The sequence below is a fragment of the Schistocerca cancellata genome, chromosome 2 (assembly GCF_023864275.1).
Source record: "Schistocerca cancellata isolate TAMUIC-IGC-003103 chromosome 2, iqSchCanc2.1, whole genome shotgun sequence".
Classification (NCBI taxonomy): domain Eukaryota; kingdom Metazoa; phylum Arthropoda; class Insecta; order Orthoptera; family Acrididae; genus Schistocerca; species Schistocerca cancellata.
The window spans coordinates 383348760-383366320 of NC_064627.1; the positions used below are offsets into that span (position 1 = coordinate 383348760).

A 17561-nucleotide genomic window follows, 5' to 3' on the forward strand; every position below is an offset into this window, starting at 1 on the left:
GCTTGCTCTTGTGCCCACATGTTACCTAACTGTTCTAGCAATCAGCTATGCACCCATTTCTATACTCAATAATTTGTTCTGTGTTTATTGTGCAGTAGTAGTTGTAGTAGTAGTAGTAGTAGTAGCAGCAGCAGTAGTAAAGGAGTAGTGGTGGTAGTAGATCTCTTTCACAAGTATATTGTACAGGCCTTGGCATTACAGTTTAATAACAAGAAAAATAAAGTAATTCATATAAGAAGACATTTACATAGTTACAGGTCTAGTGTGACTAGGATGGAACAGGTAGTCAGTCAAGGCCATATAGTAGGAACCGTCCCGGAATTTGCCTGAAGGAATTTAGGGAACCACAGAAAATCTAAATCAACCCAAATACAAGGCCACTATGTTTACAACAGTGCTACCTCATTCAGTTTATCCCAAGTGTACAATACTGTTTTACAAATAATTCTAATAATTTTCGCGTGTGCAGCCGGAACCCATCGACATTTTGCCACGATGTTTCGGCCCAGAGACGTTTCGCGCATGTGAAATGTGCTGGCGTCATTCGGTGCATGCATCGGGTGATGACACGCGCGGGACAGTCGAGTTACTTCTGCTGCCCTCGGTGGCGGGAGTGAGAGATGGTCTAATCATTGAGTATCGAATGACCTCGTCGATTATGCTGTGACTGGATACTTTTCATTATAGAATTCCAATTTTTATCCAGTTGAAAGCCGTTGTCACAGTTTATAAGATTATTGGCAAGACATATTTAACCCGATTCTTTGATTAATCTATCCCAAAAACTGAAAACTGGAGCTAAAGATTTTGTTCTATTGTATTCCATTGAGTGTCCCATAAAGATACTGTGTTCTGCTACTGCTGATTTTAGCCGTTACCAAAGACGGGTGTATCTTTCATGTTCTGTACAACGCTCCTGGACAGTTCGTGTCGTCTGGCCTACATATGCAGTCTCACACTTGCAGGGAATTTCGTAAACGCCCGCTTTTTCCAGCTGGAAGTCGTCCTTAACGGATCCAACCAGGGCCGAGCTCTTCGCTGGTGGACGGAAGACAACCTCGTTTTTATTTTTACTGAGCAATCAGGTTATTTTAGAAGACACATTCCCGGCAAATGAAAGGAACGCAGTTGAGTTACAGTCGTCATCAGTGTCCGCAATGCGTTGCTCCTCGTTTTTATAGCTGTACATGGCCTTCCGTATTTGGTGTGAAGTGTAGCCACTTTCTTTAAAAATCATCTCCAAGGGCTCTAATTCTGCGTGGAGGTTTTCAACGTCCGATATTACTTGCGCCCGATGTATTAAGGTACTAAGAACATCGGCGGTTTGTGCAGGGCAGCTAGACGCCTGGAGATAAAGATCTGTGTGCAATGGTTTTCTGTACACAGAATGTCCCAATGACCCATCACTCTCACGGCGTACTTGCAGGTCTAGAAAGGGTAAAGTCTCGTCTCCCTCGGTCTCCATAGTAAACTCCATGTTCTTGTATAATTAATACGGGCGATGAAAAACTCCACACAGAATTAGAACAGTTGGAGAAGGTTTTTAAAGAGAATGTCTACACTTCGTGCCAAATAAAGGAGGCTATACATAGCTATAACAACAAGAAGCAACGCACCGACGATTGTATATCAGCTGCATTCTACCCATAGTCTGAGAATATGTCTTCTAAAATAGGGAGATCACTTAGGAAACATAAAATAAAGGTTATCTTCCATCTGCGAAACATACCTTCAACCTGGATTAAGAGTAGGAGCTTCAAACCACTGATGCCACCACAGAGACTGCCCAACACATAAGGGAGGAACGGCCATCTGCTTAAAGAGATCGCTCCCCCGTCACGCCATCGAACTCCCACGTCTCAACACACAAGAAGCAGACGGAGTAGCAGTCGCCACAACGAGAGAAGAATAAATTTCATTGCCGTCTACAGACAGCCCGGCCGGAATGAAGCACTCGACCCTGCCGACACTGAAGCCCTACTATTCATCCCAGGAAACATCTTCGCAGGCGGAGATTACAACGCCAAAAACCACGCGTGGAATTCGCGGGTGAAAAACATCAGTGGCAGACGACTGCTAATCGCCGAGGAAAGACGACAAGCGGTGATTATCGGACCCAACAGCCCAACCTTCCCTTCGAAACACTATATAACCCAGACATACTGGACGCCGCAATGCTCAGAAGGCTGCCACTGGCCATCCATGCCAGCACAGGTAACGCTTAACCGTCAGACCACAAACTAGTCATTTTTTATGTTGCCCTAGAAGGCGTCATTCCAGCAAAAAATGGACTGGACCTTCATGACATCAGATGGCAAAACTACAAACAACAACCAACAGAAGACTTCGCAACACCCTCTGACCCTGACATGGCAGGAGCCGAAGAAACGTCCATTACATAACTGAGGAAGCAGTAGACGCCGCTATTGCAGCAACACCAGCGAGAAGAGAGGAGGAAAGGAACACCATCCCATACCATTTTCCCCCACAAATCCGGACGACCAACGCAGATAAGAATAGACTATTCCAAGAATGGACGTGGACAAGAAACATGGCAACCAAAGGAAAAGTAAACCGGCTGCAGCGCGAAATTAAAGCAGCAGTAGAAGCCCACCGGATCCAAGCCTTGTCGGACAGAATTTCAGCACTAAAAATAGATGATGGAACAGACTCGAGTACCACCAAGACACTCCTCCATCATCACCAGAGAATACCTCCGCTAACAGTAGACAACAACGCCATCTGTGAGCCAAACGGAAAAGCAGATGCGCTAGCTGATGTATTTGCCCAGAACTTCACACCAATGGCCGATCCAGCAGGCCAGAACACATCGCAACAGTGAATGACAGCTTGCCGCAAATTCCTAGCAGCAATAGAAGATGACCAAATCGAAGAAATCGCCACAGAAGAAGTAAAACAACAACTCAAACACCTGAAACCGAGAAAAGCGGGCGGAGACGACTTGCTCAACAAACAAATGATAAAGCAAATGCAAGCAGAAGCAGCAGCAATCCTGGCGAAAGCCTTCAACACAATTCTGAACATGAAGACATACCCATGAGCGTGGAAATACGCCACTATAGTCCCCATCCCCAGACAAGGAAAAGATCCGACCCTGCCGCCTAGCTGTAGGCCGATAAGCCTACTGCCGGCGTTATCAAAAATATTCGAGCACCTATACCTAAAGAGACTGATGCGCCATATAAACACGGAACGACTGTTATCCAATGAGCAGTTCGGCTTCTGCCCCAGACACTCGACAACACAACAGCCACTCAGGGTCACAGAAGAAGCGATGGAAGCCATGGAACACAGAGAATTCTCCAGAGCAGTATTCTTAGACGTACCCAGAGCGTTTGTTTCTGTGTGGCACAGGAGCTTACTGTTTAAACTGTTGGACAGGGGAGTCTCAGTCTCACACATGACGCTTCTGAAATCGTATATAGAAGTCAGGACATTCTACATGAGGATACAGAATGGCGAATCTTCACAACAAGACATTCTGGCTGGGATACCACAGGGCATTGTACTTGGCCCAGTACTATACACCTTACATACCAGTGACCTACATATAACACAGAACTTACATACAGTCCTGTATGCCGACAACACGGTGCTCTATGCATGAAACAGAAGCATCAGATTCCTCCGCCACAGACTACAGAGGGCCACAGATGAACTATGCGAATGGGCAAGGAAATGGCGTCTTACGTTCAATTGAGCAAAACCCAAGTCATTACAATATGCAGAAGAAAATCCCTGCAAATCTTCCTCCCATCAAAATATGTCCCACTCCAGCAACTGCAGCAAGACAGCACTCTACTTAGGAGTCACATTAGATAGATGCCTCATGTGGAAGCAGTAGTGTGGGGTAACACAGCAGAGCAACACATCAGTAGGCTACAACGAGAACAGAATTGGGCGCTGAAGAGGCCCTCCACCTCCCATGGAACTTCCCAACTGAAGAACTGCATGAGCTGACTGGAGTCCCCTGCCTTCGTGAGAGGTTTCAACAAACAGCAGAACTTCTGTGAGAAGACAGCAACTGCCGCCAATCCTCTCATCGTCGCACTCTGCCACTGAGAGCACCTCAGTTAGCACATGCGGTGACTGGATCTACTCTGGAGATGAAGAAGAAGTCAAATATCCCAAGGCAACGCCCTATCCTGTATCCCTGCCCAAGCACAAACTCCCAACCAATTGTAAATAATGAAGCGTTGTAAATATGCACATATTCCCCTACCAGAAGCCCAGTTGTCCTAATAACAGCATGTGTGCATGCATGTGAATAGATGAGTGAATGTGTGTGTGTGGGAAAAAAAACCACTAACTAGCACAGAAGACAAATTAATGCACCAATAAAGTATAAACAAAGAAGTCAATCAATAAATGTATGTATATATAACATATTTTCTAAGAAATGTTTACAGTAATACCTAAACAGTTCACACTGTGCCATCGTGAAGCAATAAAAGAGTCCTCCTCATCAGCAGAAAGGTACTTGTCGGGCTGTTCAGTGGTTGACTACTCACCTGAAGATAGCTGGACGTCTGTGTACACTTCATTCCAGCTTTAGTTAGCTAGTTCCTTAGAAAAATTTTGTATGCTGATATCTGGTAAATGTCTTTTGTAGGGTCATAGCCTAGGAAATTTTTCCATGCCAGACTTTAGTATTATTTGGCAGAAATGCTCTGATAGCCCAAGATTTTATACAGTTACATCACACTTTTCCCTATCCATATTTGTAGCCACATGATCAATTAATGATTTAATTGTAGTAACATTTGTTGTGACCAACAGGGACATGCCAAAGATATGAAGGATATATATGAGGTTGTTACTAGTTTCCTGTATGATATTTGCCTTTATGTTTATGTCTCCACACAAAATTATGTTGTCTTTTGTATGCGAGACTTTACCTAGAACTACTGTTAATTTATTGAAAAAAGTGTCCACGCTACCACTGGGGGTTCGATACCTACTCAAAATAATTATTTTCTTGGTGTTATCAAGTCCTGTTAATTCAACAGTTGATATTTCAAATTGTCTTCACTTCCCATACTAAGGTCATGCCTCAATTTGAACTGTGTTTCTTTTCTGGTATAAATGCCTGATTGTCCACATTTTGGAGTAGTCCTACAGTAAGAGTCTGTCCTTTCACACAACGATAATAATACATGTTTGATTTTTGTGTCCCCAACTGAAGTTAAATGATACAATCTACTGTGCTATTCAAAGATTGGACCAATTTCAAATCGTTGTATTGCATTTTTTATTCTCGGCATGTTTTTATAGAGGATTGTTTAGTCTCTGAAACGTCTCATGTTAAGTTTTCCAATGGATCCTCTTCCTTTATGACTTGTAGCACATATGTCATCTGGTGATTTAGAATCTGTCTTGTGAGTGACTGTCTCAGAATTTTTAAAACTGCTGGAGATACTCTTTAGATAGGGGAAACTGTTGTTTGGATTCAGCCTGAAAAGACCTACCTCTCCCACACATGACAACAGGTACTTGTACATTCGTGGTCCAAGGTCCACTCCCTACACTTTCATGAACCAGCTGTATCAATATTCCTGATTGTGACAGACGGCAAGGGTAAAAGAAAACTTGAAGACAAATGGGTAAAACAGTATTTAGGTAACAGAATTATCTATACGCTAATGGTAGCTATGTTTTGATTTTAAATGTCAGTAGAAGGTCATAGGAAGCTTCTTATTTTCTGCTTTGGAGACTGAGAACTCATATCTTTCTAGGCAAGATATTTTTAAGCAATCTCTGCCATTATGTGACTGACAATAATGCTTAATTAACTGACAACCAGCGGCTTATATACCAATTTGAGCTATTTATTTAGCATGTCTATACAAACTATTTCAGTGATTATTACTGAAACTGGGAAACACATATGGCAGGTTCTTAGTTGTTTTCTCAAACTGTCTTCAGAAGTTCCTACCCATATGACTTCTTGTTGTCTGCAATCATTTACAACATTCAGTGTGCTCTCTCTGGAGTCCACAGACATCACTGCAGAGAAAGCAGCATGCAAGAACACATGCGAGCCAGATGTGTAAGCGATGTGCAGGCCAAGGGTCAGCCAGCCATATCTTTGCTCAGTCCTCCTCGGAAGTACCTGATACAGTGAAACCTCTCATTTTGCATTGCAGCATGAAATTTTTCGATCAGCACAACTCTCTTCAGTTCGGCAGCATTGTGGTGTCAGCACTGTATATCCTCCACTGTTTGTTTGTTGTATGAAAGACGTTTACTGCTCTAATGGCTGCTTGCACAAAAAGACGCCATCTAGTGCTCTGCCGTCAAGTGCTTCAGAAATGAATGGAAATGATAGAAGAGAGTATTGGGAATTCTCAGTCTCTATTAGACAGCCGTATAATCGACAGGTACTTCGAATTTGAATGAAACGACATTACAGTTCAGAGAAGAAAGAACTTAAAGATTTAGTTGACAATGAAAGAGCAACAAATTGCAATGATCTACTAAAGCTGCTTTATGATATAACAACTAAATTACTTGAGTTTTCCTGGAAATACTGTATAATTGTATCACACTGTGTGTTTTATTTTGATAAAACATTTATACTTAATGATTAACATGTATCAAGCATCTCTCATTCATATTTATTAAAATGTTTTTCTCAGTATTGGTGCTAAACATACTGTTTCTCCTTTTATGATCCTGCATGATGCATTTATATCTAATGATTACTGAATGTGCCTAGTATAAACTGTACATATTCCTTCACCATGTTAAAAATGCATGACTTATTATGTAACTGTACAATATATGTAAATTGACGACACCATCTGCATGGAAAATGTTAAAAGATGGTTCAATAAATCAAATCAAATCGAAACCATGCAGGATTCATTGTTCGCACATCAAGAAGCACTTTATGTCAAATTTGCAGGCATGCAGCTCATGAAGAAATTAGTGATACAAATAGTAAAATTTCTGAAGTCACATGTATTATTCCACTGTCAGTTGCAACAGTTTTCACTGGAAATGAACAAACAGAATGGAGATTTTATATACTACTGCAAAGTACTTTGGTTAGCGCACGAGCATGCTGGTACTAATTTTTCGATTTAAAATACGCTATTGTTGAATTTATGATGGGAAAAGGAGTGCAGGAGTGAAAATTAGAACAACTGGAATGGCTTGCAGCCCTTGCATTTTAAGTGGATTTGACTGCATACTGTCCACAGTAAGTCGCTTTAAAGTGAGAAACAACTAATTTCTGTTTTCATTGGATACAAATTCTGACAGACATAGTCCAGACCCCTAAACTCATTGGCTTCAAAGAGAATGTTAGGTTTCCGACGGTGGTTGTGGCCTTGAAAGTATTACTTGGATAGTTTACTGACCGTTTTGAGGACACTGCCAATCTTACATCTGTTTTCGAACTGCTGTTGATACCACTTCCCATTTCAGTTGAAATTTCCCTTGTGAATGTGCAGATGTAAGTGACTGATCTGCAATGTAATTCTCATTTTAAAGACATATCCTTTACATTAAAACTGTCCAGGTTATCTATATTATTTTCCTCAGGCAGAGTTTCTAGGTCTCCATAATGAGGTTGCAAATGTGCTACAATATTTTGATCAACATATGTGCATCAAAGACCTTTTGTTCGACTATGAAATGAAATAAGTCACGAATAGAGGCAACCTGAGTGCAAAAATCTGTGGAATTTGCACCAGATTCAAGTACACAATTATATTATGTCTTCAGTGAGCCAAAAATAATTAAATAATACTGAAAATTTGTTTTGTTTGCGACCTGACTTCTTGTACATATGAAATATGAAACCAAGTAGTACGCAGTGTATTCCCATCTAAATACGGCACATTCACAGTTCCCATCTCTTCCCCCACCTTCCACTGAGACTGCCATGGGGGTGGGTAAAGTGTGAAGCGAGGGTGAGTACTGTGGCACATGAGCCAGGGTATGATTCACAAGCCGAATCATGGATGACCCTGCGTTAAAGTGTAACTTCAGCACAGTACACAATAGTACACACATGATCTGCAGCTGCCTTCACATGCAAACATCGCAAGAGACTACCGACCAAATCTGGGAAACAATGCACTGTGATTCACACCCTCGAGTTTGAACAAATTAAACATGCACGAATATGCATGTATGCTCGCTTGTACTGTTGGAAATATAAGTGCACCCGGAAAGAGAAACGAAAGGAGTCACTGTCTGGCTGCATGGATGCAGTTTCAGAGTAATAGACAGCACAAATGTTGCAACAACAGTGAATGATGTGCAAATGTAACATGTTGGCATCAAATACACTGATGAATATCAAGAGCCATTCTATCAAATTATGAGGCTCCATAGTTTTTGGAAGTTAATAAAAATAGTTGCAATCTATTATTATATGTTTTCTGTCTTGAGCTGACTGCAATGTAATTAAAAAGAATTACACCACAGGCGTTCCGCTTTTATTTATAAAGCATCTTCTGTGGCATTGGTGTTTCTTTACATAGTCTGCACTTTCCCCTCTTGCTAGCAGTAACTGATGTCAACAGGCATCATTTCACATCTGCAGTTTTTGGCATTTTGCGTTATTTCCTGCACTGCACTATTTATAATTGACTTTCTTAACTGTTTTTCATATTCTGTGTGTGTATTCGTGGTTGTATGTCATTTTGTACCATCTTTTATTTCTGTTTCTTTCGCACTATGTGCTGTTTCTATTCGTGTATTTTGTGTATTTCTTTGTGTGTGATTTTGTCCTTGTGTTGGTGACAGTTTGGTGTTTTTGTCTGTTTCTTGATTTTATTGTTCAGCTTTGTTACTAAGTTATCTTTGTATCCATTGTTTGTGGCTATTTGTATTATAATTGTCTGTATTGTAATTGTCTGTATCTAATGGTATTGTGTTTAGTCTGTGCAGCATGTATCTAAGTGCTGCCTGCTTTTGAACATTGGGGTGTTGTGATGTCTCGTGCATAATTGTATCTGTTGTTGTCGCTTTTTGGTATATGGCAAATGTGTGTTGGTTGTTTTGTACCTTTATGGAATGTCCAAGAAAGTTAACTGTCTATTTTGCTCTTTCTCTACTCTAAAATGTATCTTATCATGAACAGAATTTATGTCTGTGTGTAACTGGTCAACTTCATTGTTTGGTTCATCTATCAGGCACAAGATATCATCCATAATCTAATCCACTATAGGATGTTGTACCTATTTGGCACTATTTTGTTAAATATAACCTGTTCTACGTGGTTCATAAATATGTTTGCTATGGTTCCAGACACTGGAGATCCCTTTGGTAATCCTTCACTTTGTAAATAGAATACATTATTGAACTGAAAATAATTCCTTTCTGTTATTAGCTCTAGAAACCTGACTGTTTCTTTGAGGTATTCAGGTGGAAGTTTACTGTGTGTCTTAAGATTTTGTTCTATAATGTTTATTGTTTCAGTTATTATAGGGTGTCCATTTCATTTTCATTGAAAAAGGGGAGATTAAAAATAATTTAGAGACAAACCTGGGACAATGAAGAAAAAAGGGACATAAATATTGTATTGACTAAATTTAATACACATACATGTTTACCTTTACAACGTGCACTCAGATGATCCCAATCGCTTTTTACAATTATTCTGCCACACTATCACTGTACTTTTCACTTTTATGTACTTTATCAAGAAGTGCATTTTCGTTTGAAATTGTATCATAAAAGTCAGTACATGATACACCATTAAAGTATGTTTTGACAATGAGCAAAGCCCTCACTGTTCCAACTTTCATTCTGTTTTTTTCATCTGACCACAAGGAGTTCACTAACGAAAAAACACAGCAGCATTTGACCCAGGAATTGCCAGACATAAACTCCACCAAATGAATCATGTTTTTCATGTTAATATTTTTACTTTTGAAACAAGCAAATATTTTACACCACGTTGCACTAACACTTTCTTTGTCTCCTTCTTCACTTTTTATGAAGTTCTGTGCACATGAAAATTCATCGAACAGTTTGTCTTCATCAACAGGAAAATTTGGTACAATACTTTTAACAAAAACACAACAGTCCTGAATATCCTTCCACCGTAGCTGCTCTTTTTCCGTATTAAGCCAGTCAAATGCTTTAAAACGTGTGAGAAATTGTAAACACCATTCTTTAATATACTCAGTGCCAGAGTCATAGAAGATGTCAGCATAAATATGAAATTGTTCTACAGTAATTTCACCCTCTTCTTCCAGCTTTCTTAGAGACTCATGTACAAAGGATGTGAGAAATCTATGAGATTTTCTACATTGTAATTTTCCCAATAATTTGTTTATTTCTTTATAAACTTCCACTATTGTGATTTCTTGTTTCTCAATACATTTAATTGTTGTGGAGAAAGGTTTTAGCTGGCTAACAAGAAAAGTAGAACAATAGATACAGGATTATCAAATAATTGTTTAAGGCTAACAGGAAACTTATCAAGGGAAATGAAATATGATTTCAAAGCAGGAAATATCTCTACAATTCTTTCCAATGCTGGTAGCAGAGATAGCCGCCTTGTCCTACTGTGCCCAAGTACAGTTTTGCATTCAGTTTCAGTAAACTTACAGAATGACTTCAGAGATTCAACCCTTACTGTATATATGTGGAAATGCTGGTAGATTTTAATTATAATTAATTGGCAGTCGATGGGTAGGCAATCTGAGCCAGTTTGTAAGGAATTGTGCACCACATGTGGTGGACAGCCAACACCTACTATATTATTCACTGTGTTCTGTTGCAGTTTATAGATCAAATTGTTTTTTCCTTTCCTCTGCTTACCACCAAAATTGGTGTTAGTGTTGTCTGCAGCAACTGCAATCACGTTTCCCTCAAGATCATATTTCTTTAAAACCTCGAGCACATAATTCTGAAGTAAAACTGAAGTTTCTACAGCTAAATTAACCAATTCGAGCACTTTCACCACGATGCAATTTTCAGGGTGAAAATACCTGATAAGGAGAGGAACCAACTTCAAATCCAGATGATTCGATGTATCAATCATTACAAAAATGAATCGAGCACTTTTCAGTTCATTTAAAACCTGCTGAGCTGCATACGGTGCAATAACATTTGAAACGATTGCATTACATTTTGTGTGTCCACATGTGAATTTAGGATTGAAAAGTTTTTAACAACTGCTATAGTACAGTCCATTGACTTAAAGCTATGGTTATGCATTGCACTGTGGTATGCAAACGTAGCTTCTTGTGCTGCCAACTGCCTATCCATTTCTGTTACTGATTTTAAGTTTACATAGTAGTCACTCACGCATTTATTTGCTCTTTTCGTTTGATCACTGATGCGATGTTTCTTCGTCTTAATGTAATTCACAATGTCAGACCTTCCACGATGACCAACAGCAAATTTTGATCTGCACAACGTACATTCTACAGTTTCTCCACTACCAGTGATAAAAGGAAATTCGATTTTTATACTGCTGTTGAAATTACACTTTCGTTTTGGCATAATGCAACAGTGATTGCACAGTGCAAAACATTAACAGCGTGGTGACGAAAGCCAGAGAGCAAGTATCAGTGGTGTAGAGTATCTCTGGACCGAAAGGACGGATTCAGTGGATTGATTTAGAAGAGAAGAATCTTCGTTGTTATTCGTAACCTATAGTACGTTTAAAATTACTTGCGATTTTTGACAGTTTGGTACATGTTTGGGGCATGCTGAAAGTCATCACACGCTTCCTAGCGTAAATAATTGCGCAGTTAATAGCAAGTCAAACAACCAGTAGCGTAAAATACTCTAGCCAAGCAGAATCATAAAAAACGGGATATTTGAGCGTCCCCAAAACAACTTTCGGGACAGCGGGACATTCTGGTAAAAAACGGGACTATCCCCTGAAAAACGAGACGAATGCACAGACTAGGTTATTGGTATATTGGAATACATATTCTCTACATCAAATGACAGGAGGGTGGCTGTGTCTGGAACATGTACATCTTTTATGTCAATCAATTGTGAATCAATTGTGTGGTGTTCCTTATAGTCATGTTTTCTTGTAATTTGTAGTTTTCTGATAAGAGTTTCAACATGTATCTTGCAAGTGGGTAAGAGGGAGCATTTCTATAATTCACAATAGCTCTAACGGGGAGATTTTTCTTGTGTAGGTTTCGTTGTTTTCTATTGTATGTTCAGTGTCCTTTAGAGTGTTTCTCAGCTTCGTTTGGAATTTGATTGTTGGATCTGATTTTAATTTCATAATTTTATTTTTTGTGATGAACTCTTGTGTCTTACTGATGTATTGCTCTTTATGTATGAGGACCACTGTGTTTCCTTTATCTGCCTTGGTGATGATGGTGTTGTGTTCCTGTAGTTTCTTTTAAGTTTTGTCAATGTTATAGAATCTGTATTATTTCGGTTTCTTCTGTTTTCTTACATCTGTATTATTGTGTTTTTGGTTTCATTATTGACTAGCTCTCTCGTCACGCCAATGTTTGCCTCACTTGTTTCGTTTCTGTTTTCCTTTGTGAGAATGCTTTCTGATTCAACTATGAGATTTTCTATGTATTTTTTGTCTATCCGTGTGCTGACATTGTTTTTCAGACCTTTTTCGAGTAGTTTTATTTCTCCTGTATGCAAAATATTGTCAGTGAGGTTGACCAGTCTTGGATAGAACTGGTGTTTTTCGTTAGACTTGGTGTTATTTGTGGCTGTGTTCGGTATTTGTTTAGCATTAGCTTTAGCTAGAATGTTTCATTCTGGAAAAATTCATCAGGCTGTGGCTAATCCATGTCTCTGCAATATCCTTTCTTGCAGGAGTGCTAGTTTTCAAGGTTCACAGAAGAGCTCCTGTGAAGTTTGGAAGGTAGGAGACGAGGTACTGGCAGAATTGAAGCTGTGAGGACGGGTCGTGGGTCGTGCTTGGGTAGCTCAGTTGGTAGAGCATTTGCCCATGAAAGGCAAAGGTCCCGAGTTCAAGTCTCGGTCTGGCATACAGTATTAATCTACCAGGAAGTTTCAAACCAAATTTATTGAACCTGTAGCCTCTTTTGATTCTAAGTTTCAAGTCCTAAAGTGCATCAATAACTGGATTAATTCGCCGTTATCAGAATCTAAATAGGCTATGTGTAGTGACTGATAGGTTCCTATTAACAGTAGTCTTTTCAATTCCTCCAGTCTATCGATGATGAGAGCTCCTGGAAAACTAAGCCTCTGCTATTAAACGCTCAATTACTCTTCATTACCTACACTTTAATTTAGATAGAGACAAGACTTATACACAGATTACATGTCTTGAGCCTCAAATACTTTCAATGGATAAATTAAATAAGTTGCCTTTCCACAGGCAATGGAAATTTGCACATCATTCCCTTATAACTGCGTTTGCATTATTGAATTATTGGCTCACTGTCGTTGTTGTTGTTGTGGTCTTCAATCCTGAGACTGGTTTGATGCAGCTCCCCATGTTACTCTATCCTGTGCAAACTTCTTCATCTCCCAGTAACTACTGCAACCTACATCCTTCTGAATCTGCTTAGTGTATTCATCTCTTGGTCTCCTCTACGATTTTTACCCTCCACGCTGCCCTCCAATACTAAATTGGTGATCCCTTGATGCCTCAGAACATGTCCTACCAACCAATCCCTTCTTCTAGTCAAGTTGTGCCACAAACTCCTCTTCTCCCCAATTCTATTCAATATCTCCTCATCAGTTATGTGATCGATCCATCTAATCTTCAGCATTCTTCTGTAGCACCACATTTCGAAAGCTTCTATTCTCTTCTTGTCCAAACTATTTATCGTCCATGTTTCACTTCCATACATTGCTACACTCCATACAAATACTTTCAGAAACGACTGCCTGACACTTAAATCTATACTCGATGTTAACAAATTTCTCTTCTTCAGAAACGCTTTCCTTGCCATCGCCAGTCTACATTTTATATCCTCTCTACTTCGACCATCATCAGTTATTTTACTCCCCAAATAGCAGAACTCCTTTACTACTTTAAGTGTCTCATTTCCTAATCTAATTCCCTCAGCATCACCCGACTTAATTCGACTACATTCCATTATCCTCGTTTTGCTTTTCTTGATGTTCATCTTATACCCTGTCATGTCAGCCAAAAAAGTTAAAGGCCATTTGACTTGCTGCACCATGTGTATCCCATACCACACTAAAGAATTTCTGAAATCTCTGCTAGATGTATCTGCTTCACTGCAAGAAATGGGGTATGTGGAACGAAATGTAAGTCTACGAGTTGAGAGGGTATGTGATGTTCTTTTAGTCATTACAATTGCGATTCCAATTTACAGAGAACTCGACAATATGAGCTCATTTGTCAGTATGATGTTGCACGCCCTCTGGCCGTGATGTATGCTTTTATTCTTTGGAAAAGATGTAATAAAGCCATTTCATCCTCTCCTGAGGGAAGCTGACCAACATCTGTTGTAACTGATCCTTGCTATCCTGGATACTGACACTGAGATGGAGGTGAAATCTGATCTGGCCCTACATATGTCCTATCATGGGCAGATCTGATTATCTTGTTAGCCATGGGAACATGATGTGGACATCTGTAGACATATGTGAGACACCTGTGATATATGGATGAGCACTGTCCCATTGAAAATGGCACCACAGTATTGTCACATGAGAAGTGACATGTGAGGACACAGGATGTCTGTGAGATTCCATTGTTCCTTGTATTTTTTCAGTAAATATCAAATAACATACAAACAATATACATTATATCATTTGCAAATTTTAGAGTTAGATCTTTTCAACATTAAAATGCACAATGACATAAAAGTTTTAGAAGAATATTGAAAATTTCATTGAACTAATAAAATATTCATACATAATTTTAATGAAATAATCATAACAATGTTGAATAATCTTTGGATTAACTTGCAGTTTAAAAAAAAGAAAAAGTTGCCCAAGGAGCATGAGGTAATGTTAATTCAAAAGCAAATAAATATACATTGTAGTTTTTAATAGCTCAAACTAATCTTTGCTAGACCATTGTAAGATAGTCTAGCAGGTCAACTTACTGTCTTCTGAGCCAATAACATATTGATCAGCTTTACATATATATCTATTTTCGATTTTTTATGGGAACTTTCACTTCAGGATAAACATGCAGGGTACCTTTGAAAACATCCTTCTCCTTTCTTCACCTGGGCTGTAATAAGCTGAACGTGTTCTCCACAAATATTTACAATATACAGGGTGTTTCAAAAATGACCGGTATATTTGAAACGGCAATAAAAACTAAACGAGCAGCGATAGAAATACACCGTTTGTTGCAATATGCTTGGGACAACAGTAAATTTTCAGGCAGACAAACTTTCGAAATTACAGTTTCAACAACAGATGGCGCTGCGGTCTGGGAAACTCTATAGTACGATATTTTCCAAATATCCACCATGCGTAGCAATAATATGGCGTAGTCTCTGAATGAAATTACCCGAAACCTTTGACAACATGTCTGGCGGAATGGCTTCACATGCAGATGAGATGTACTGCTTCAGCTGTTCAATTGTTTCTGGATTCTGGCGGTACACCTGGTATTTCAAGTGTCCCCACAGAAAGAAGTCACAGGGGTTCATGTCTGGCGAATAGGGAGGCCAATCCACGCCGCCTCCTGTATGTTTCGGATAGCCCAAAGCAATCACACGATCATCGAAATATTCATTCAGGAAATTAAAGACGTCGGCCGTGCGATGTGGGGGGGGGGGGGGGGCACCATCTTGCATAAACAACGAGGTGTTCGCAGTGTCGTCTAAGGCAGTTTGTACCGCCACAAATTCACGAAGAATGTCCAGATAGCATGATGAAGTAATCGTTTCGGACCTGAAAAATGGACCAATGATTCCTTTGGAAGAAATGGCGGCCCAGACCAGTACTTTTTGAGGATGCAGGGACGGTGGGACTGCAACATGGGGCTTTTCGGTTCCCCATATGCGCCAGTTCTGTTTATTGACGAAGCCGTCCAGGTAAAAATAAGCTTCGTCAGTAAACCAAATGCTGCCCACATGCATATCACCGTCATCAATCCTGTGCTCTATATCGTTAGCGAATGTCTCTCGTGCAGCAATGGTAGCGGCGCTGAGGGGTTGCCGTGTTTGAATTTTGTATGGATAGAGGTGTAAACTCTGGCGCATGAGACGATACGTGGACATTGGCGTCATTTGGACCGCAGCTGCAACATGGCGAACAGAAACCCGAGGCCGCTGTTGGAGCACCTGCTGCACTAGCTGCGCGTTGCCCTCTGTGGTTGCCGTACGCGGTCGCCCTACCTTTCCAGCACGTTCATCCGTCACATTCCCAGTCCGTTGAAATTTTTCAAACAGATCCTTTATTGTATCGCTTTTCGGTCCTTTGGTTACATTAAACCTCCGTTTAAAACTTCGTCTTGTTGCAACAACACTGTGTTCTAGGCGGTGGCATTCCAACACCAGAAAAATCCTCTCTTCTAAGGAATAAACCATGTTGTCTACAGCACACTTGCACATTGTGAACAGCACACGCTTACAGCAGAAAGACGACGTACAGAATGGCGCACCCACAGACTGCGTTGTCTTCTATATCTTTCACATCACTTGCAGCGCCATCTGTTGTTGAAAATTGTAACTACTGTAATTTCGAAAGTTTGTCCGCCTGAAAATGTACTGTTGTCCCAAGCATATTGCAACAAATGGTGTATTTCTATCGCTGCTCGTTTAGTTTTTATTGCCGTTTCAAATATACCGGTCATTTTTGAAACACCCTGTATGAGCAGGATGTAACAGGTTGGAATGGAATATCATGTACTCAAACTCTAGGTATGGTGCAGCATAAACAGAAATCTTGTCTTTCCTCAGGATGCTTTGACCACGAGATTCATCATTGTGAACAGTTTTATTGTACAGTTTTGGTCACTGCTTGAATCTAGATGACCTCATAAATTTACCATTTTAGTAAGATTTTTCTGTTACACATTTGCAATAATTTCGCTATATTCGATCAGCATACTAATTCTAGTGCACTTCTTACTGATTTTTAAGCAGTCCAATATCCTGTCTGAAATGTGAAAAAGTCTCACACAGGGATGTGGTGGACAATCTCAGAAAGTCTATTTCCTGCAAGAGTCATACAAAAGTAGAGGTGCGAATTTTGAATGTCTTCTCTAACATTGTTGTGGATGTAAACATGTCATTTCTTTAATTTCTGGTAATGTTAGTGTGAAAAATGCAGAGTTACACAATGGTTCAGAACATGTGTTAAACAGTAGGTCCTCCTATAACTAGCTCAGCAGGTCAGTTTGTAGGTCAGAGAAAGGCAACAGCTCACCACCTCCAACAAAACCATCTCTAAGAAAGTACTATAGTATTCAAAACAAATTCCAATTAATGACAGCTTTCTTTTTACTTAAACCAAAATAAAAGAGCATACTTCTTGTGCTATCTTTTTGCAACCACTTCTTCGTACATGTAGATCTGATGGCTGTCATTGTGAAGATTATGAATTCAAAACACATTAGCCAAAATGTGTTTAAAAAAATATTCATGTACAGGATTCTGTGGAAAGGGCAAAATCTG

The 17561-nt window shown here is 39.7% G+C and overlaps 1 non-coding gene across 1 annotated transcript; it reads left to right on the plus strand.

Moving 5' to 3' along the window:
* Positions 1 to 12897: 12897 nt before the first annotated feature.
* On the plus strand, positions 12898 to 12972 carry Trnas-uga (transfer RNA serine (anticodon UGA)). Its single transcript has one exon. It is a non-coding gene; the product is annotated as a tRNA-Ser (tRNA).
* The last annotated feature ends 4589 nt before the right edge of the window (positions 12973 to 17561 follow it).